Below are 22,087 nucleotides of genomic sequence, written 5' to 3' on the forward strand. Positions count from 1 at the left end.
ATATAACTGAAATAAAAGTATTCCCCCTTCTCCTCTGGACAAAAATGCCTTTGCTATGAAGTAGATTCCTTTGTAGCATGATACGAAATACAGTACTTGAGAAAATGCAGTAAAAACTCATCAGTATGAGAAATGAACTCAACAGAAATGCTTTCACATGCCTCAAAAATAAGTGTAACTTACTGGCAATAATACTATTAAAAAGTAAAAACTGATTTTACGAAAAACTTCAAATGATAATGAGTTTATTAAATACAACTCTGCAAAGGTGAAACAGGAAAGCTACAATGACTCAATTTGAGTAATGATTAAGGAAAAATCTAAACAAGGTGATTTACTTACAGTCAGGGATTACAACACCGGTGGGGATCCAGTTGTTTCGAGAGGCACACGTTGCTTCTTGACAGTCAGCAAGGACACTTGTTTCATTCACTTTATACCAGACTTTTACCCATATGTTTTGAAAAGAGTCATAATAACTACTTGCATACTTATAGTTACCATAATCTTGCAAACCAATGTCAATAATATAATTCCAACAGCCTGGAAAAAATTTCATGTCAGGTTCTGATAACAAATAGAACAAAAAAACAATAGAATTGAAATAACATAAAAAAAATGCTCATTTTCATAATTAAACAAAATACTGTACAGTAGTAGGAAGTCTGGGGCAAGTATCACTCACTGCAGTAATGTTAGCCCAGTGGACCCAGATAAGTATTTCATATTCTTATGCCAAAACCAGATGAAGAGTGAACAGATCGTTTATTTCTATGCCCCTTTCTCACTCCCTCCTTACTTCTCTTATACCTTCTTAAAAAGACTTCCATTTTGAAAATAATACATTTAAAAGGAGCTCACAATTTGGATCCAAGTTGTCTGTTTGCAACCAGCTTCCATTTAAACAGACATAGCCCCAATCATCCTTGTAAATTGGTTGGCTGTGATGGTACCACGTCATGTTGTATTCACAGCCTGCAAAGGGCAACAACTGAATGACTTATGAAGACCATGAGGGTAAATACATCAGGAGAGTACCTTTTCTATATCATTTGCTTTATACATCCACTTATCTGCTTAGTGAAATTTGATCATCATTAAAGGTCAAAATCAATATCAAATACTGTATTACAAAATATTTAGAAAAGGTCAGGCACTTACAGTCTTGCTTGATTTCTTCAGTGAGGTTTACGGTGTCTCGAATACACACAAACATTACACATCTAGCAGTGTAGAGTGAGTTACCGAGGATGTATAGCCATCAATACTACTGTAATACTCTTTGCCACTGAATGTTCAAACCACCAGGGGAACTGATAAAAATCCACATTATCCCGGTAGAAATAGTAATTATCCCAACCTTTAATGTTCGAAGCTCTGCAGCCTGTGCAATTAAGAGACCAAACTTATCAAACTTTACCCAATATCCATCACTGAAATTATACATACAACAACATAGCTATGTGTTTATATATATATATATATATATATATATATATATATATATATATATATATATATATATATATATATATATATATATATATATAATAAAGTACCTGGTTATTATATATATATATAAATATATATATATATTATATATATATGTCATATAGATATATATGAACCCTCATAACAATAATATTATAATTTAATTTATCAATATATATATGTATATATATATATATATATATATATATATATATATATATATATATATATATATATATATATATATATATATATTATATATATGTATATATTTTTCCGTGGTTTTAGTTTGAAATATGCTCTGTGAGACAGGTAGCAACAATTTAAGTTAATTTAGCCTTGTGATTCTGACTTCGTGGGTGCAGGGAAAACGTAAAAAAAAAGGAAAACAAAGGAGAATTTCATATGAGCATAGGGCTCTTGTTACTGAGGAAATATTACGTAAAACACGTGGGCACATTTAAAGGAGTGTATTTACATAAATGATATTAGTACAGGAAAAAAGAACTCAAGTAGATTACTAAAGAAATTCTGGGAATTCCTGACATTCAGACACGGTCCGAGAAGCTTCCACGAAATAGGATCCCTCTGAAATGAGAGATATCCACATTATACGCCAGTAATGAAAATAGACAAAGAATAATGAATTCGAAGCTGCACTGAGGGTGCCAAAGGAGTAATAAAGACTTAATACTGCCGATGCAAGAGGCACACGGACATTAGACAAGGAGATTTCTGGCTTTCTCTTTAAGCAAATATTACGAGACAAAAGCGTGACTGAAATGGGGCTCTTCCAGGGCACTTTACCTTAGCAGATTTTCCGGGCGTGTAGAAGGCGGTCCGTGGATGACTTGCGATTTCCGAGACGAGTTTCTTCCACGTGGTGAGATGCAAGGGCTTCCGTAAAGGGGCAAGGTGATGGGGACTCCTCGAAACTCCAAGCAATGGCGTGTGCGTGGTGGGCTCACTTGGAATACGGTCGAAGGGCACGAGGAAAAGTATACTTTTGAAAGGGCCACGTGGTTGGGATGCAAGGGCATCGATGGGGCCAGGTGTTGGGGACGTCTTCATTCCCATATCTTCCAGCCCGCGTGTGTGTCGAGACCTCGTGGGCTTTTCTTTATCCCCTCCTTTGGGGCAGGGGCAATGCGCCAACACAGATGTTTGACTCATTGCACCTGCTGCCGCAGGGTTCTTTTTGGCCTGTAGGAGAGAAACACCCAAGCCAGATTACTTTTGCCTCGAAGGAAAGATCTTTATCAAAAATGGGGCGCCTTTAATCTTTTAAACCTTGTTTTTAAGTCGATAGACAGATGGTCTATCGATCGGCGACTGGCAGTAAATGGACAACAGAACAAACAACAACAAAGGAGGAGGGGGGCAATTTGCTAGCGAATTCTTGCTAATCATAATACCTCCCCATACAAGATGATGTACATACCTCCTTCGGGTGTGTACATCGATATTCAAGAATGAGCGGCAAATGCTTTACGTTGCTCTACATTCTGCCTTGCAATGAACTTTACTCCTAAAGGTTTTATGAAGCTGTGACATTACTTTTAATAACACATTGGGACAATTTTTTATTAACAGAACGCAAAGTGATTTAAACACTTGCAAAGAATAATTACTTTAGATTTGGTTACCCACTGGTAACTTTATAATGTGACTCGAACAATTGTGAATTAATTAAGATTATAGGACCACGTATATGAGGCTATGGCCAACAAATGAAAAGAAAGGTTATTAAGAATTAAAATACACGGTTCCTTAATTTTAGATAAAATGCATGCGGTTAGTACAATCTGCCTTGAAGAGGCTGTGTAAATGAAAAACAGCGTTTATTTTTGTAAATGACATAAATGACATCCCCTTTTACGCGATACTGTAATGACTATACATATTCGCATTGATAATTTATCTTCGTTTTAACGTACTTTTATTAGCCAGCCCCACACGGATTTTGACAGCCGTATGCGGGCGAGAGTATTCGCGAGGTTTTAATTCGCTAACCTTAAACTACGCTAATTTTATGCGTCCACTGCCTAGTCAATGTTATGACGGGGGCGAGCAGACAAAAGATGTGGGGTAGGACAAACAGAGATCTTGGAAGGAATGGAAGGGGAAAAGGGATAATAATAACAAAGGAAAATTACCAAGACGTTACGAATGAAACTTGACCGCATATGAAAGGCGGGACACGTCCCTCAGAGCTTACGAAAGGGCATTTAAATCACAAGGGCAAGAGTTTATGACTCATGATTCATTAAAATAAAGATAACTAGATGACTAAAAGAAAGTAAATGATATTGGCAGAAGAACTAAGGAAAAAAGAGTGAGGTTTTATTGTGTTAGGCGGGAATTTATTTTCCTTCGCCTATAAATTACGGCCCCGGACTATCACTTCAGTCCCAGGGCGAGAAAAGTGCACCGAAGAGCGCGACTCCTTCAGGAGGGACTGACACACACGCCCGGTGCCAAGGTATGGGCGCAAGGGCGTGCCACTTCTCACTCTGTTATTCTTAATGATTTATACATTGTGTGGGGAATGGTATCCCGTATTTAATTGCCTCTTGTGGGGATAATTTAAGGGAAGATTAAATAGAAGGTGATAAGAGATAGAAGTTCCTGAGGAACGGAGGAAGATAGAGGAGGGCCTGACATCCCCTTCTGGATTAGGGGCCAAGACCTTCGAAAAATGAAATGGTGGCACAGGTGCCATGGGAGCTCTAGAGCTCTTTGTAAAATTACCTGGAAATTTCCACGCCCGTGGTAATTTCGCCTCGAGTCTTTCTTAATGGGACAGTCGTCCTCGGCCGGGAAGCGGAGGGCCCGCGACCGGGCGGCGGCACGGAGTACCACCTGGGCCTGCTGATGCGACAGCTGACGCAGGAGTGTTCCGTGCTGGTTCTACCATGATCCGTCGCGGCTCTTGTAGTTCATCGGCCAAGTGAGATATGGCAGAATCCTGACTTGCAATTGCGTCAGCGACGGACTGAGGCAGAGGAGGCGGTCGGGGTGGCGTGGCGGCTCGCAGGTATCGATGACCAGCTCAGGCCAACGGGTTGCGAGGCCGCACCTGCAGGTGAGCTTCGCGGTGGTCGGGAGGAACCGTCTCTCTGACCGGCGCTGGTAGCGGTGCCAGGCGGGGAAGAGAGGGGGTCCTGAGTTGGATCCCGTGAATGGAGATCAGCGTAGCGCTCTGGCGCTGGCACTAGGGCAGAGTCAGGCGCTATCAGAGGTTTCTTGGGCTCGTCGGTCAGGACGGACGAAGCTTGGCCCTGCTCGGGGCATGCAAGTGGCACCGGCAGGGAATTTGGCATCTCCTGAAGGGAGATTTGATTGGGACCCTGGCACTGGCACTGAGGCAGGGCCGGGCACTGGAATTGGATCGGGAACCGATCGAGGGGCCACTGTACATCGTACTCAGGTGGCACTGGTGGGGACTGCACGTCCTTCTGGTACCCAGGGGCGCCAGTCTTGGCTGAGGAAAGCGGGGGAGGATTACTCGCGCCCGGGAATGATTCGGGGAATGGGGACCCCTAGATTGTCGTGATTTCGGTGGGGACTGAAAGTCCTGTCCCAGGATGACGTCATAGCCTCCGGGAGATGATGGCTTGCTACTGCAAGATTGCAAATTTTGGATTGGTGAGGTCTTGTGACTCTCAATTGGACCGTAGGGAGTATCATTTAAATTGATTTATTCCCTCGATCGTGACGAGTTTTCGTCTATTGACGATAGCTCCGTGAACTCTGTCCCTTCGGATGAGGAGATTTGTGCGCCCGAGTCCTCGAAAGCAGTGACTCGGCGGCGGGCCCTCGCTACCTCGTGGAGGGCCACGTATACAGGCCCTTTGGCGGGAGGGCCTAATGACTTGGGATCTGTGACGGCCAAGGCGGCGGTGGGAGTAGTTGATTTATTATTGCGTGGGCATTTTGCCCATGCGGAGAATGGCCATAAACCTTGCACGCCGTGCAAAAGGTCTGGCTAAAGTCTTTCCGCGCTGCCCCTGTGGAGGGCGCAGGCGAGTTATTGGGCGGTTTTCCGGGAGAGAGAGGCGCCGGTTTCTTGCTCCGGCACTGTTCGGAGGAATGCCCCTTTTTCTTGCAATAATGGCAAGTTAGGGGTTTGCTTCAGTTTCCATTTTTGTGGGAATTTGATCCTCCGAGGAGGGACGGGATTTATCTTCCGCCCCATGGATCCTTCTTGAGGGTGGTGAGTTTCCCACAGGTCTGCTATTCGGCAACACTCGGTGAGTGTTGCTGGGGCTTTTTCCACTATATGAGTGGCGAGGGCAGGAGGGGCGTAGCGCAGGAAATGCTCGAATTTAAACCGCTCGAGTACCTCGGCGGTGCTTGTGGCTCCTTCGGAATCGAGCCATTTTGTCAACGCCCGCTCCGAATGGTACGCCCAATCGGACCAAGTCTGGCCTGCTTCTCTGGGCTGCTCTCTCCAACGTCTCCTCCACCGCTCGGGGGTAATCTCGTGCGCCTTACGTAACTGCTTGGCGTCGGCTTCCCAGTTTCCCCGATCGTCTGCGGGAAGGGCGTGGTAGGCAACGAGGGCCTTTCCGCCCAGGAATTTAGTGAGAACAAGGGAGAGTTCCGCGGGGAGAGATCGCAGCACTCAGGACTCGTTCGGCCCTTTCAAGCCATACTTCAGGTTCGGACTCGGTCCATTTTGGCATGAACAGTGAGCTTGGCTGAGGGCACTCATCCCCGCGGCAGGGGCGGGGGTGGCGGGCTGTCGTTCTAGCATCTGGAGCTCGTGGGGCGCTGTTCTTCCCATCTCGTTCTCCCTTTTCTCTTGGGCGATTCTGTTCTCTCTCTCCTCACGTTCTCTCTCTCTCTGCACGTTCTTTTTCCTTCTCCTGCTCTTGTTCTTGCCCTCTCTCTCTCCTCACGTTCTTTAGCCTCTCGTTGCTCTTAACTCCTCTCTCTCTCCTCACGTTCTTTGGCCTCTCGTTGCTCTTGGGCAACTCGTTCTCTCTCTCTCTCTCCTCACGTTCTCTTGCTCTCTCCGCCTTGGCATCGTCCACTCGCTCTTGAACCCATGCTCTCAGATCTTGCCCGATAGTCCATGTCCTTCCCAGCGGACATGTAGAATTTGAAATCCTCGTTTTGTTGGGCTCTGGTATTAGCCATCTTGAAATAATGGGTATAGGATATGTCTGAAAAGACTTTTTGTTAAAACTGGATGTGTCTTGGAAAGACGTGGTTGTTCTTGGACTGAAGGAGAATGGATCTGTCTCGAATAAGACAGTTGATTGGATTGTGTCTGAGGAGGTTGTTCTTAAAACTAGAATGATCAGTCCCGTTGGAAAGATGTGTGAAACTACACTGTATAATGTCTCAAAAGGACTTAATTTTGGGTTCCACATGGGACTGAAATTCTCGCCACGCTCGGACTTAGGCCGGCTGTATGAGTCTCTGAGGACTGGAATTTGGAGAAATTCTCGCCACGTGCGACGTAGAATTTTAGGAGTCTCTGAGGACTGGAGTTTGGAGGAATTCTCAAACGGACTTAAATTTTAAGGTCTCTGAGGACTGGAATGGAGAAATTCTCGCCACGTGCGACGTAGAATTTTAAGAGTCTCTAAGGACTGGAATTTGGAGAAATTCTCGCCACGCATTCGACGTAGAATTTTAGGAGTCTCTGAGGACTGGAATTTGGAGAAATTCTCGCCACGTGCGACGTAGAATTTTAGGAGTCTCTGAGGACTGGAATTTGGAGAAATTCTCGCCACGTGCGACGTAGAATTTTAGAAGTCACTGAGGACTTGGAATTTGTGGAATTTGGAGAATTCTCGCCACGTGCGACGTAGAATTTTAGGAGTCACTTAGGACTTGGAATTACGATTCGTCCCTTAGGACTTAGAAATTACTAACGGGAAACCCAAAGAAAAAATGTATGCTGGGAAATGAATGGGGAAAAAAAAAAAAAAATGCTACACACGGGGCATGGGCGGGGTGGGGGATGCAGGTCGTTTGGCCAACACCGGAGGTATTTTTAGATTCTGGGTGAATGAACCCGTATGTTTATATACCGTCTGGGATTCCGGAGAATTTCCCAGTCGTCTGAGAGGATAACAGTACAACGGCCTAGTAATTTTCCCTATAAGCGGAGTTTAAATTTCGCTTTCCTAACACCTACTCGAATTCTAACTACACTGAGAGAATTTTCAGCAATGCAAGCTGACTTCGTCGTGTCCCACGTGGGAATTTTATTCGCGCCTAAATAACAGTTCGCTAATTCGAAATGCGAAGTAAAATTTATCACAGAGGAATTTATTTCGCACTATTCCTCGAAGCAAGGATATGGCAAAGATTTTAACACAGGAATTTTCGCACTATTCCTCGAAGCAAAAGATATGGCAAAGATTTTAACACAGAGGAATTTCGCACTATTCCTCGAAGCAAGGATGGTTAGCACTGGTTATTTCCTAACTACCTATCCTGAAAGGCATGCATTAACGAATCTAATACGGCGGTTCTTTTCTCTCAGTGATTACATGCATGTCCTATTTCTAATTCCTAGGAACAGTCACGATTGTAAAAAGGTTTTGCTAAGATTAACACATTACTTACGTGGAATTTTCTGGATCTGTGTGCTGGTTTTACACAAAGGTTCGTAATTGTCTCGTACCCAGCTTAGCTTTGCTAATAGCTGATCTGGCAAGTTGCAAATGCAATAAAGCAACGACTAGGGAACTGCAACTGCAAAACGAGATCTATGGCCAGGTCGCCATTTTTACGTTTTTCCGTGGTTTTAGTTTGAAATATGCTCTGTGAGACAGGTAGCAACAATTTAAGGTAATTTAGCCTTGTGATTCTGACTTCGTGGGTACAGGAAAACGTAAAAAAAAAGAAAAACAAAGGAGAATTTCATATGAGCATAGGGCTCTTGTTACTGAGGAAATATTACGTAAAACACGTGGGCACATTTAAAGGTGTATTTACATAAATGATATTAGTACGGGAAAAAGAGGAACTCAGTAGATTGAATGAAGGAGATTCTGGGATTGAATGAAACTCAGACACAGTCCGAGAAGCTTCCACGAAATAGGATCCCTCTGAAATGAGAGATATGCACATTATATGCCAGTAATGAAAAATAGACAAAGAGTGATGAATTCGAAGCTGCACTGAGGGTGCCAAAGGAGTAATAAAGACTTAATACTGCCGATGCAAGAGGCACACGGACATTAGACAAGGGTGATTTCTGGCTTTCTCTTTAAGCAAATATTACGAGACAAAAGCGTGACTGAAATGGGGCTCTTCCAGGGCACTTTACCTTAGCAGATTTTCCGAGGGCGTGTAGAAGGCGGTCCGTGGATGACTTGCGATTTCAAGAGGACGAGTTTCTTCCACGTGGTGAGATGCAAGGGCTTCCGTAAAGGGCAAGGCGATGGGGACTCCTCGAAACTCCAAGCAATGGCGTGTGAGCTCGAGGCAGGCCAACGGTGGAGCGGTCGGTCGAAGGGCACGAGGAAAAGTATACTTTTGAAAGGGCCACGTGGTTAGGATGCAAGGGCATCGATGGGGCCAGGTGTTGGGGACGTCTTCATTCCATATCTTCCAGCCCGCGTGTGTGTGTCGAGACCTCGTGGGCTTTTCTTTTATCCTCCTATGGGGCAGGGGTGCGCCCAACACAGATGTTTGACTCATTGCCTGCTGCCCGCAGGGGAGGTTTTGGCCTGTAGGAGAGACACCCAAGCCAGATTACTTTTTGCCTCGAAGGAAAGATCTTTATCAAAAATGGGAGCGCCTTTAATCTTTTAAACCTTGTTTTTAAGTCGATAGACAGATGGTCTATCGATCGACCCCGACTGGCAGTAAATGAACAACCAACAACAACAAAGAAGGGGGAGGCAATTTGCTAGCGAATTCTTGCTAATCATAATAATAATAATATATATATATATATATATATATATATATATATATATATATATATATATATATATATATATATATATATATATAACCTTCAATGTACTTTATTATGCTGATGTTTCAGGACCATGTGTCCCATTTTCAAAGCTATAAATTAAAAAGACAACAGAATTAAAAATAGACTTTTTACCGATCTGGGTTCTAATTTTTATAGCCATTGTTTCTTTAATTTTAAGTTAAATTCTTTGTCTACCCTCTTCCACAGGGCCTTTAGTTTAACATCTGATTGGAATGGTTTTTACGAGGAAATTCTATATCTCCACCAATATTTTATTAATAAATGTTTCCCATCTGAGCTCTTTTACAAACATTTGCGCAATTTTTTAAATAATATTTTTCAACCAAAATTCAGAATACCAACAGTACCTAAACTATCTTTCTATGCAAGTGTCCGCTTATCTACGATAAACATTTTTACCAAGATTTACGACAAATAATAAACAACTATTTGCCGGCTGTCGAATTGAAACTAATACCTAATAATCCAATGATGATCAAGTCTCTGTTTAAATATAAAGTCTGCACCCTTTGATATATATATATATACATACACAGTCCGACCTCTTAAATCCGGGAACCTTGGGACCAGTCCACTGCCAGACCACAGAAAATCCCGGAATATAGAATACATCCCTAAAAAATGAAGCCCTATGTAAACATAGTCTTGTAAACTAAGTCCACATACAAATAGCCTAGTTGCTGACTTAGCCTACTACTTGGCTGAGTTCTGACACAGCTTTTTATCATTTTATTACTTCTATATTTTCACTTTACCATTCTATATGTCTCTGTTTTAAAATGTATTTGCCACACTAGTGCATTTACACTTCGTAAATGGTAAAGGTAAAATTAGATAAATTTAAACTACGAAGGTAAAATCAGATAAATTTAAACTATCTACTGTACAGGTAAAGATGTACAGAGAAATAATAATGTGTAAAAATGTGTCAGCGCTAACTACAAGAGAGAGAGAGAGAGAGAGAGAGAGAGAGAGAGAGAGAGAGAGAGAGAGAGAGAGAGAGAGAAGAGAGAGAGAGAGAGAAGAGAGAGAGAGAGAGAGAGAGAGAGAGAGAGAGGCTGTCCTTACTTAAGAGAGTGAAATTATTTAAGGAATATTACTGAGATAGAGAGAATAACATAGAGAGAGAGAGAGAGTTGTCCTTACTTAAAATATCAAGTTAAATTATCTATGAATTATTATGGAGAGAGAGAGAGAGAGAGAGAGAGAGAGAGAGAGAGAGAGAGAGAGAGAGAGAGAGAGAGAGAGAGAGAGAGAGAGAGAGAGAGTTATTCTTATGTTAGGTATCAAAAGATAGAAGTTCATGATTTATGAAGGAGAGAGAGAGAGAGAGAGAGAGAGAGAGAGAGAGAGAGATTTAGAGAGAGAGAGAGAGAGAGAGAGAGAGAGAGAGAGAGAGAGAGAGAGAGAGAGAGAGAGAGAGCATGTAGAAATCTTTTGACACACTGTGGGCAACGATTCCCCTTCCTGTCATATTAATTTGAAATATTTGACAGCTTTCCCCCTTGCTCCTCTCTTCAAAGGTTTCACAAAAGATTGGGAAATGATATTTGTTTGTTTAAAATATCACATAATTTACTACAGAAATGCATAAATTTTGTAATTACCATTATATTATTATTATTACTATATTTAATCTTATTAATCTTATATTTAAAAATTAGTACTTATTATTAGGTAAATCATTAATTTATCATACAAAACAAACATATACATGTAACCATAAAAATTCTCTCATCTCAGTAAAAGAGAGAGAGAGAGAGAGAGAGAGAGAGAGAGAGAGAGAGAGAGAGAGAGAGAGAGAGAGAGAGATATTACTTAATGTTATTTAATTTACACATAAAAGCTTGAAAACTTATAAATTACATAAAAATGTAAACAAACACTTTTGCATGGTTTCTCTAGGATTCACAAAGTCACATTCGCCCAACTCAAATCATGTAAGATCGAGGTACAGTATAACGGTATATATATATGTGTGTGTGTATATATATATATATATATATATATATATATATATATATATATATATATATATATATATATATATATATATATATATATACACATACGCACACACACACACATATATATATATATATATGGAGCCTCGATAGCTCAGTCAGTAGAGCAGCAGCCTAGGACTTCATAGAGGTCCGTGGCACGGGTTCAAATCCGCAGCCGACTGGTCAGAGAAGGCGGACACTTTGCTATCCGTGTAGACACCCCAGGATTACATATGTAATCAACAGATAGGTTTGCTGAGAGCAAATGGGTGTTACAGACTAATACACACATAAACAAAGCCACTAAAACATCTTCTAAAAACATAACAGACACCTCACACGTCTCGAACTGTCGACCTAACCGCCCAGTTCTTCTCGCTGCTGGGAGAAAAGGGAGCTGGGGATTGCACGATACACGTACACATCGTTACCGGGTCTAAGCGATGTCAGGCAGGGCAGCCGATTGAGGTTACGGCCTACCCAACATTAAATCAAAGTCCTTCGAAAAGAAGGCATCGTGCTTACCCCATATAAAAATGGGAAAAAGCACGTTAAAACGAAGAAGATACACACATATATATATACACATATATATATACATACATATACATTATATAATATATTATATATATATATACACATATATACATATATATACACCCTATGTATCACAAGGTATTAAAAGTGAATTCAATAAAATGTGGTACAAGAAAACTATATGCATCCACCTCTTGTGTGTTTATGTTGTCAATCACTGACTTTTACTCTTTACTTTTTATAATTTCAGTAAAAACTTAAAAACTAATATATATATATATATATATATATATATATATATATATATATATATATATATATATATATATATATATATATATATATATATATATATATATATTTATACTACTGCCTGGTCCAAAGTCTAGTCTACACACATCATTAATGGCTTGTATGTTTTTGTCACTATGTGGTGTTCCCAGTTTAATTTATTAAAATTATTTACCTTATCTCTTTCATTTTTACTGACTTGTTCCTTCTACGTATTATTATCTATACCTTACTTATCATGGATTTCCAGCCCGAGAAGAACCCTAAAAGAGTTCAGAGGTCTGGTTAAACAAATCATTTATAACTAACTTATCATGGATAATACTATAATTATATCAAGATGACACCTGTTTTCTCCCATAGTTATTCAAACATTACAAAGATAACAATAATCACCAATCATTACACTGGTAACGGGTAATAATAAAACTTCTTTACAAAACCTTAGATATGTTTTTCCTGTAAATAAAGTTTTCTGTGACTAAAGTCATTTTGGCAGTGAAACTCAGAAAATTATAGTTATTCTTTATGGCTTACAAAACCTCATCAAAAGCAGATTAGGCTGTGTACTCCAAACTTCCAATATTAAGTAGATGGTAGACATGATTGAATAGTACGTAAATGAAAAAATAAACAACTCAAAAGCCATTAAAACAACTCAAAAGCATTAATCTCCACTTTTGTTCTTATAATGACTGCCTTAAAAAGATGCTGTTTCTTAACTGAACAGTAGATAATAGATCATTAGCACAGACCTCCAGATCACAGATGAAAAAATATTTATGTTTTGAAGGAACACGGCACAAGCTGGCATATTCCTCAGTCTTAAAAACCCAATTTTCATACATTCATCAACTTCCACAAACTTGGCAGAGAAACTATGCAAAAATTACCCAACTCCCTTCCTTTACTTAGCTGTGATTTTGTTCACCAGTTACTTACAGTATGGGTCCGACTGACCAGCTACGTGTATCCAATTACCAGCCGAGCAGACTTGTGCTACGCAGTCCTCACGGTACATTGGATAGCCATGTTGATACCAATCGTTGTTGTAAAAACAACCTGGGAAAACACACAAGTAAATTACCAAATTAAATTTAATGTTGCCAACAGCAATAACATTAAATAACAGCTATCATAAAAAATGGAGACAGTTAAGAGTTTAATATTTCTGGAATAATTTCAAGAGGCTCTCCTCAAAGAATTTGAGTTTTTCTGTGTTTTAATGTCAGACGGTGCATGCATATTAAAAAGTAAAACAAAAATACTTTCTCACTCTCTCTCTTTTCTTACATCCTCAAAATCATTAGCCGAGTTTTACCGACATCATTACTACTGGTTGCTAAATGAAGCATAATTTGGGTATCTATTTTTTCTAAATCAATAAAGCTTGGTTTAAAAATGTGGCTTATCTTAATGTACACAAACAAATTTTGAATGAATTAAAATTGATTTCATCAGTTTCACGAGTTTTTGCCTTTCCAAAACTTTTGCAGTTCGCACTTTATTCTCTTCTTCAGCCACAGCTGCAGCCATCAGCTTTAGCAATATATTTTGAGATCTTTTTCTTCTGTGTATGAAGGATGAATAAAAATTAATTTTATTTTTGCATATGGAAGTCACAACTAAGAAACAGTAAGTTTTTAACTAGTCGACAGCTGTAATGCAGTTCTAGATAAATGTGCAATTGTTACAGTAACTAACACTGGCACACAGCTGTTTCTTGAGTCAGTTGCTTATGTCAGTAATTGTTGCTTTCTTTGCCGTGTTTTACTTGGGCAATGGTTGAAATAGTAAGTGGTTGTTAATTATCAGAAATGCCATAGTAATGAATAATTAGATGAGCCAGTGAGTTTGGAAAGGACAGTTGGATGCATGGCAAGTTGCATTTAGTGGTACACAGACTCACTAAATGCAACTTGCAATGCATTCAACTGGCCTTTCCAACTTATTGGCTCATCTAATTATTTATTACTATGGCATTTCTGATAATTAACAACCACTTACTACTTCAATAACTACTGCCCAAGTAAAACACAGGCAAAGAAAGCAGCAATTACTGACATAAACAACTGAATCAATCAAGAAACAGCTGTTTGCCAACGTTAGTTGTAAGGACAGGATTGAGTGACATACTGGCTGGGTGTTGACTGGTTTATTGTTGGTTCCTTACTGAAAGAATGTACAGAATCTTCGAAGATGATATTGGCCTGTGCGAGCGGCAAAGTAGCATCTACACACAGACAAAGCAAAACAGAAGTAATGTTTCAGACATCTGTGTTTGCTGGCAGACAAACAGACGGCGATTGTGAGAGACATAATAAACGTACAGTGATAAAACATATATCAATGGAAAGGCCAGGAAATTCTACATATGGCCAATTGCATGAGATTCGAGACAGATTAATGAATACAATGCAGTAGCATAATATATGTGAAATGGCGAGACGTTTGGCGTCTTCACAAACAGAAACATACATACAGTTTGATACAGAAGATTCGGTGGAACATTATGAGTACATAATAAGAATGCTTACATGGCAATGCAAGTAGTGGTGATTGTACATATATCAAGACAACAATGGTTAGGGAGAAAGACGGAAATATTGTACAATAGAAGTTACATTCCTTGAGAGAAAACGGAATGTTCTTGTTCCCTCTCTCTGTCTGGGTCCCTCCGAAGATGACGAACACGTGTGCTCGAGAGAGGCGGTGGTCGCTGCGACGGGTCTCTTACATAGTTACTGCAACAAATGCACGTTTATCTAGATCTGCATTACAGCTGTCGACTAGTTAAAAACTTACTATTTCTTAGTTGTGACTTCCATGTGTAAAAATAAAATTAATTTTTATTCGTCCTTCACACACTGAAGAAAAAGATCTCAAAATATATTGCTAAAGCTGATGGCCGCAGCTGTGGCTGAAGAAGAGAATAAACTGCAAGCTGCAAAAGTTTTGGAAAGGCAAAAACACATGAAACTGATGAATCACATTTTTAATTCATTCAAAATTTGTTTGTGTACATTAAGATAAGCCACATTTTTAAACCAAGCTTTAATGATTTACAAAAAATGGATCTCCAAATCATGCTTCATTTAGCAACCAATAGTAATGATGTCGGTAAAACTTGGCTGATGATTTTGAGAATGTAAACATTACCAGAATGCAAATGGTGCATGATCACGTCTATATTTTACACAGGATGACAATAATACATGCTACAAAACTGTTTAACGCAATTCAAGTCTTATCAAAATTATCATTATCTTAGATAGGGTTCAAAGGAGCCCTAAGAGGACAAGAGTCATGTCTCATTAAAAGTGGAAGCCCCACGAAGGTAAGACCAACTGAAGCTCCTAACTGGCATAGATAGCTCAGTCTGAGGGCCTGGTTCAAGGTAGTAACCCTTCACATAGTGACTGAGATGAGCTTGTTCGACAACTAGAAGCTCCAACTGAGAGAAAGTCCTGTACGTTCACACAAGTAGTCTACTTCCCACAGATGGGCAGAGAATCCTCATGCAGCTATCAAGGTTCTGAACTCTGGAGTGAACTTTAGTTGACCACTTGGTGTGACAGTGCTGGGGGAGGGGGGAGTTTATAAGTGTTCAGAATGTCTCTAGGGTAGTGGTAGGCATTTTCCAACGCCAACAAGGGCACTAACACTGGAAAACAGGACACTGAGGGCTCCATGTTAGTCATAAGGCAAACAGTTTGATCGTCTGTGATTCTGGAGATGAAACACCAATCCCTCACAAAGGCATTAAGACTAACATTCCCTACCATATACCTCTGGTAGCTGAGTTGATGTAACAATATTCCTTCATCATGGAATATATCTGGCCACTTCCTTAACGGTGTGGTAAACCATCCACTTGTGTACCTGCTTCAAAAACTGACAGGTGAAAAGTAAAATTGTCCTTCCCTCCTGCACATCAACACAAGTCACTATGGATGTGTTGTCACTCAATGACAGAACATAATGTCTTATCAGTCTTGCAACTGCATGAGCTAAGTGTTGCTTGCCTTCCCACTAGTTGATATGCAGATGAGACAGTCCTCAGCCCACAAATCTGAGATGGATGAGCCCCTCATTTGTGTGCCTTCATCTTCATCCAATGTAACTGTCAGCATACAGACTTTGGGAGGTGGAGAGTTTAGGAACTTTTGCAAGGAGGTTCCTACCATTCAGCCAACATGTGAGATCCACTCTGATTTCCTTGCTCAGAGTTGATGAGAAAGGAGGACCACTTGGAGTTGATCAGTGCTAATTCAGCAGACACCAAAATGGTTGCAGAGGGAGGAACTTGTAGGATGAACTTCCTCAAATACAACAGGTGGCTAAGAAGACCCATTAAAACCACAGTGGTTAGCAAGAAAAAGTAACTAGGACCTGTATCTAGTGTTTGGGGATGAGGCCTGTCTTCCTGTTTATTATGGTCCCCAGGTTATAATCAAAAGTGAAAGGGAGACCTGTTCTGACGTAAATATGGCTATGGAAACGTCAAAACAAACCAGTAGACTAGTTAATGCAGCAAGCTTAAACTACATGAGTGGGTCTCAGATGAAAGTTCTTGTGAAAACCCATGGGACTATTCACCAGCCTAAAGCATAGGACTTGGGGTGGTAACATTCCCTCTGAATAGTGGTGATACTTCCTGTCCTGCATCAGTTGCGCTGGTGCCTGCTCACAGGACCATGGAACACACTCGGTACACAGTACTGGTTGCTGAATCCAGAATGTGGAAGACCAATATCTAGAATTCAAGTTATGGTTACCTGATTTGTACAACTACCTATGTTCAGTGATGTCCAAACTAGAAGGTAAAGGTAAACAGGAACATGTGCTGTCATATGATGACAACCCCAGGGATGGTAATAAGCCAGAATCTGGGCAGGGAGTTGCATAATCACAAGCAAGTAGATCATCTTGATCCCAGTCAATATTGAGTGGAGACCTGTCCATGGACTGTGAATGCACTGAACAAGAAAAGGGTGCTGGCTCAACTTTGTGTATTTTACGTGAAAATTACAAGCAAGCCATAACCACAGCAGCTGTAACAACTACTTTGCCTCCTGAGTGAATCCTGAAGAAATTTTGCTCCATCAACAATGGTGTTCAACAAAGAGGCCCTGGTTACTTCCCTTAGATAATTAGACTCACAAAGAGCTGAGTGATCTCTACACCAACATTACTGAAAGGGTTCTGAAACGACAAATCCTCCTAGAGCAAGAGTTGAAATCTCCATGAAGAAAACCAACAATCTAACAGCTTTGAGTTCTCCCTAGGATTGTGGAGATGAATGATCAGACTAAATGGTGTCCATCCAAATAATAAAGAAAATAATCATAGTAGAAGTAACCACTTGAAATTGTGGTCCACCAACCCTAAGACTCACACAATAATGATTTTAAACTAAAAAATCAGAGTGGAAATCTCCAAACTTCTGTATGATCAATCAAAACTGAACTTACAACTGAAGACATGAGTGTCCTAGCAAATGCTACTAAATAAATTAACACATCTCTTGTGAGTGTTGTACCACACAGAAATGTAGCACTAATACCCTGTTTGCATGTGCATGGTGCACTCACACCAAATACGACTGTAGTATAACTGAACTCCATAAGCTTTAAGAGAAGTGTAAGATGAGTATGACTGCTCAAAGAGAGCAGGTAAAATTCCCATGGAAAAATACCACTCTGGGCCTCTGGAAACTACTAGCAGACCAGGGTACAACATGATCACATATGAACAGATCATCCCCACAATTGTAAGTACTGAAGGAACCCTGTCTCACACAAACCCTCATCTACATATGAACAGTCTAAGTACAGTAAACACAACCATGCATGCCAAAAGAAAAACGGGTGAAGAGCTATTGCGAATGCCTAGAGGAAACCAGGTGAAGAGCCACTACACTTACCAAACAGGGAGAGCAGGTTCAGCATTCCTCCTGCCTGTGAAGACATAGGAAGGCTCAGGGTACCCACACAGGGTAAGAAGGGTACTGGACAGCACACACCCTGCAAGTATATGCATCCTGTAGTCCAAAGCCAACACAAACACACAAACCAAGCACAAGTAACATGGCTCTACCATGTATGGGGGACAAACCAGCTCCTGTACCTGCTCCCAGGCCCATGTTATCCAACCAGTAACAAAGGTAATGTATGAAACACACAAGCTTTGGAAGGCCTGTACTCAACAAAATTCCAAGCCATGGTCAAGTGATCTATACAACTCACGATCTGTGATGTCTGAACTAGTACACTACACTAGGGTGTACAGAAGAACAGGCATGCACACTGCCTCATAAGCACAACCCTGGGGCTGGTGGTAAACGACTAGGCATGAAGGAAGTGGCATAGTCACAAATGAAATGATCATTCCCATGTTGGTGCCTACTGAGATGAGATCCATCACAAGCAAAGCCCCTCTTGGTACATGCACAATCGTGAGACTGAGCATGTGCCTAATGAGTAGGCAGCATTGGCTCAACCAGATGTACTTCCAAGGAAGTGTGGGATGCATGAAGAGCCTATCTTGCTACCAGCACCCATATGGTCCGTAGGCAGAAAAAACGGACAAAGTTTCCAAAGGGACATAGGAGGGAGAGTTAACCCAACTACTTACACATGCACGATCTGGAGACCAGACACATACAAACAAACAAGCTGCACTGGTTTCACCAAGGGTATTTCCAGGAAAACATGAGAGGAGGAGTCAAACATCTTCGTGTCCAACTTAGCCAAAATGGGGTACTGAGCATGCTTAGTGAGGTCTATACCTGCTGGGACAGAAGCTAAACAATTGCCCATAGGCATTTGAGAGCTACCGTTCCTAAGGCTGGGAAGAACGCTCACATAAAGCCTGACCGGACTTCCTGCAAGAAGCCTCCTTGGACATCTCTTCTTCCTCCTGCAGCAGGGTGAAAAAGATGAAGTTGTAGCTGAGGAAGAAGAAAACTGTTCTTCCTTTCCTTGCTACTACCTGCATCTTATCTCCTCTGGGGAAGCAGCAGTGGTCAAATTCCTAGGGCATCTTCCACAAAAAGGAAAACCACTACTGGAAGCTCCAGTGTTGAGCTCCTAACCATTGCACAACAGCAAGTATAGCAATCGATTTAGTGCGGGCTGGTGTACAGATCCTCCACCTCTCATGATAACCATTTCTTGCCCAAGATGGGGTTATAGTTGGTGGGGGGGGGGTGTTTGGCAATGAGGAGGAAATGGTAGGATAACTTTTCAAAGCTACCTCCTCTAACTAAACTTTCCAACAGTAGCATATTCTTCCCTGCAGCAGAGCGTTATACGGTGGGATCCACCTAAAATTAGAGGGGATGAAGGTTTACTACTCTCACTAACCCCCTTCACACCTCTGAATCTACTTCTCTTGAAATCAATGTATATTTCTCTTGTTATCTGAACACAAAAATGAAACAACACAATTCTAACTTAGCAGTCAGATGGAGTGAAACAAAACGTCATCACTTGACAATGGCCAACATGCCAGGAGACAGCCACTGACCACTAGTTAACCAACTTGTTACCAGCTAGAGCTGAAAGATACTCCTATTTAAAAGCAATAAATTGTATATCCGTAGGAAAAAGAGACAGCTCTGACATTATGTAGAGCTAATGAGAAAATTATGAATAATCACAGAACAAAGATAAATGCACAAATCACAGTCACAGAGAATTACTGGGACATGCCACTTTCACTGCTACATATCATCCTGTACTAGTTTGCATCAGTCAGGCGCTGCAAACAGAGCGCAGCCACATCAGTTTAGGTAAACACTTTCTAATATACAGATCTGCCAAGTAATTAGCACTCTCTATATGCAAAGAACTTGTTAATGAGAGATCCATTATTTGACTCTTAATAGAGACATATCTGTCCATGCATCCATACATATAGCAAAGGGTCAAGCTATCTGCATAGACTGTATCTTAGGTTTACAATCAACAGTCCATTGAGTGACCAAGACCGTGAAAAACTCAATAATGAAATATACTTACATGTTGGGTGAATTTCTCCAGTCCTGTTAATGGTCTCCCTATCTATGCAGACCAATTTTCACAGCTGCCTGTGTAGGCAATGCCATTCAAAGCAAGATTATCCTTATAAAATTTAGTCATGTTTTCATAGTAATCTCTATACCAACTCATGTTGTTACTGTCAGTCCACCAAGGGAACAAGTAAGAAGATATGGACTCCCAGTATATCCACGTTTCCTTCTGGCCTTTAGAGTACCTCCTGTTGTGGCTATGCTTGGGAATATACTTGTCCAATAGGGCATGGTGGTTATGTCCTCTGCAGATGTGCTCCTTGTAGGTTTCCTCTGCAGCCACAGTCTTTGTTTGGTACTGCACTTTAGAGTATATCGAAGAACAACCTTGTGAGACGAAAAGAATTCATATTACTAGACAGCCTATAATACTGCTTATACCAAAATATTTATCATTAAAAAATTTTGAGAGTTTTATTATTTGCATAAATGGTTTAGAGTCTTAATACAATTTTAAGAGCCGACTGAATGAAGAATACTAACCTATATTTACACAATACCAATTTTCATATTTAAATTAGTTATTTCTGCACTTCCTAACATTTGTGTAGCTATATGTTTTGAGTCCCCGGCTTGCTCAGCTTTGGAGAAAAAACAAAAGAAAAGGGGTTGTATTTGGTAGGTAAGGACAGGGCAACTGTTGTTTTCTATGCCTCAGTTAGTTTTCTGCACAGTGGTTTATGGGAAAGTTGGATGGGTCTTATGAAGGTTAGATAAGCATAGAAATCCAATTTTAATATAAAAATTGCTATTGTTTCTATGAATCTCAACTAACATTAATGCAGCTGACTACCCATACGCAAGGGTGGTTGGGAAGTGCAACACGCAACAAAGACTGGTAAACTCCACCCGTAGAAAACATTATCCATTATTATTAGTTTTAATAAAAGCACACAAATGAATGACTCTTGGCTGAGGTAGATATTGAACCTCAAGCACACCAATGAGTGACTCTTGCCTGATGTACTTTAGATATTGAACCTCACTGGGTACCACCATTGAGAGATTTGCCATCAAGATAAAGCAATGATGTTGATCTCAAACCAAGGATTGTGTAATAAAATGTCAGAACAGACCAAATTAAACAAAAAGTACCTACTTAACAGCAGGTGCACTCCTATGTACAATATGTGCACATTCACACTCCCCATGGCTCAATACAGCCATACCTCGGTCTGTCATGTTAAAGGACTTTTCCTCAGTTTAAGTACAAACAAAAACAACCTGCTAAATTATGTGTAGGATTATGCATTTTACATGTGCATAGTTCCCAACTGAAACAAAGGGATGGGTTCAGTCTGTGCGTGGGTCTATTCGGTGCACATTTCTATACTGTACTTTTTCTATGTCCCTGTGTTTTTTGTCATTCTAGTACAATGTAATTGTACTTAACAAAAGTCATTATGGCTCTTAAGTAGGGTAGAGATGTCAAAAAGGCCAAGAGAGAGATCAAATCTACAGAGCTTCAAAAAAATAATAGAAAAATGTCAAAGTAGTGTCCAAGTGGTTGATCTGGTAAAGGAAGGCGAGATGGTCATACAAATAATTTATATCATGATAAAAAGTAAAAAGGTCATCAACAAAGCTGATGTTAATCAAGTGAAACCTGTTACAAAAATAAGATTGCTAACTACTGAAGAAGTTGTGAATTGTTGCTATTTTGGATTAAATAAAAATAATTAGCCAGTGACAGTGTTTCTGAGGCCTTTTTAT

The 22,087-nt window shown here is 40.5% G+C and overlaps 1 long non-coding RNA gene across 1 annotated transcript; it reads right to left on the minus strand.

The window, feature by feature from the left end:
* Window positions 1-1,224: 1,224 nt before the first annotated feature.
* LOC136842117 (uncharacterized) lies at window positions 1,225-20,679 on the minus strand. The gene is made up of 3 exons (XR_010854179.1): window positions 20,325-20,679; window positions 13,243-13,362; window positions 1,225-1,384 (listed from the first exon to the last, which is right to left on the minus strand). It is a non-coding gene; the product is annotated as an uncharacterized lncRNA (long non-coding RNA).
* Window positions 20,680-22,087: the final 1,408 nt, after the last annotated feature.

Source organism: Macrobrachium rosenbergii, chromosome 9, assembly GCF_040412425.1.
Source record: "Macrobrachium rosenbergii isolate ZJJX-2024 chromosome 9, ASM4041242v1, whole genome shotgun sequence".
Classification (NCBI taxonomy): domain Eukaryota; kingdom Metazoa; phylum Arthropoda; class Malacostraca; order Decapoda; family Palaemonidae; genus Macrobrachium; species Macrobrachium rosenbergii.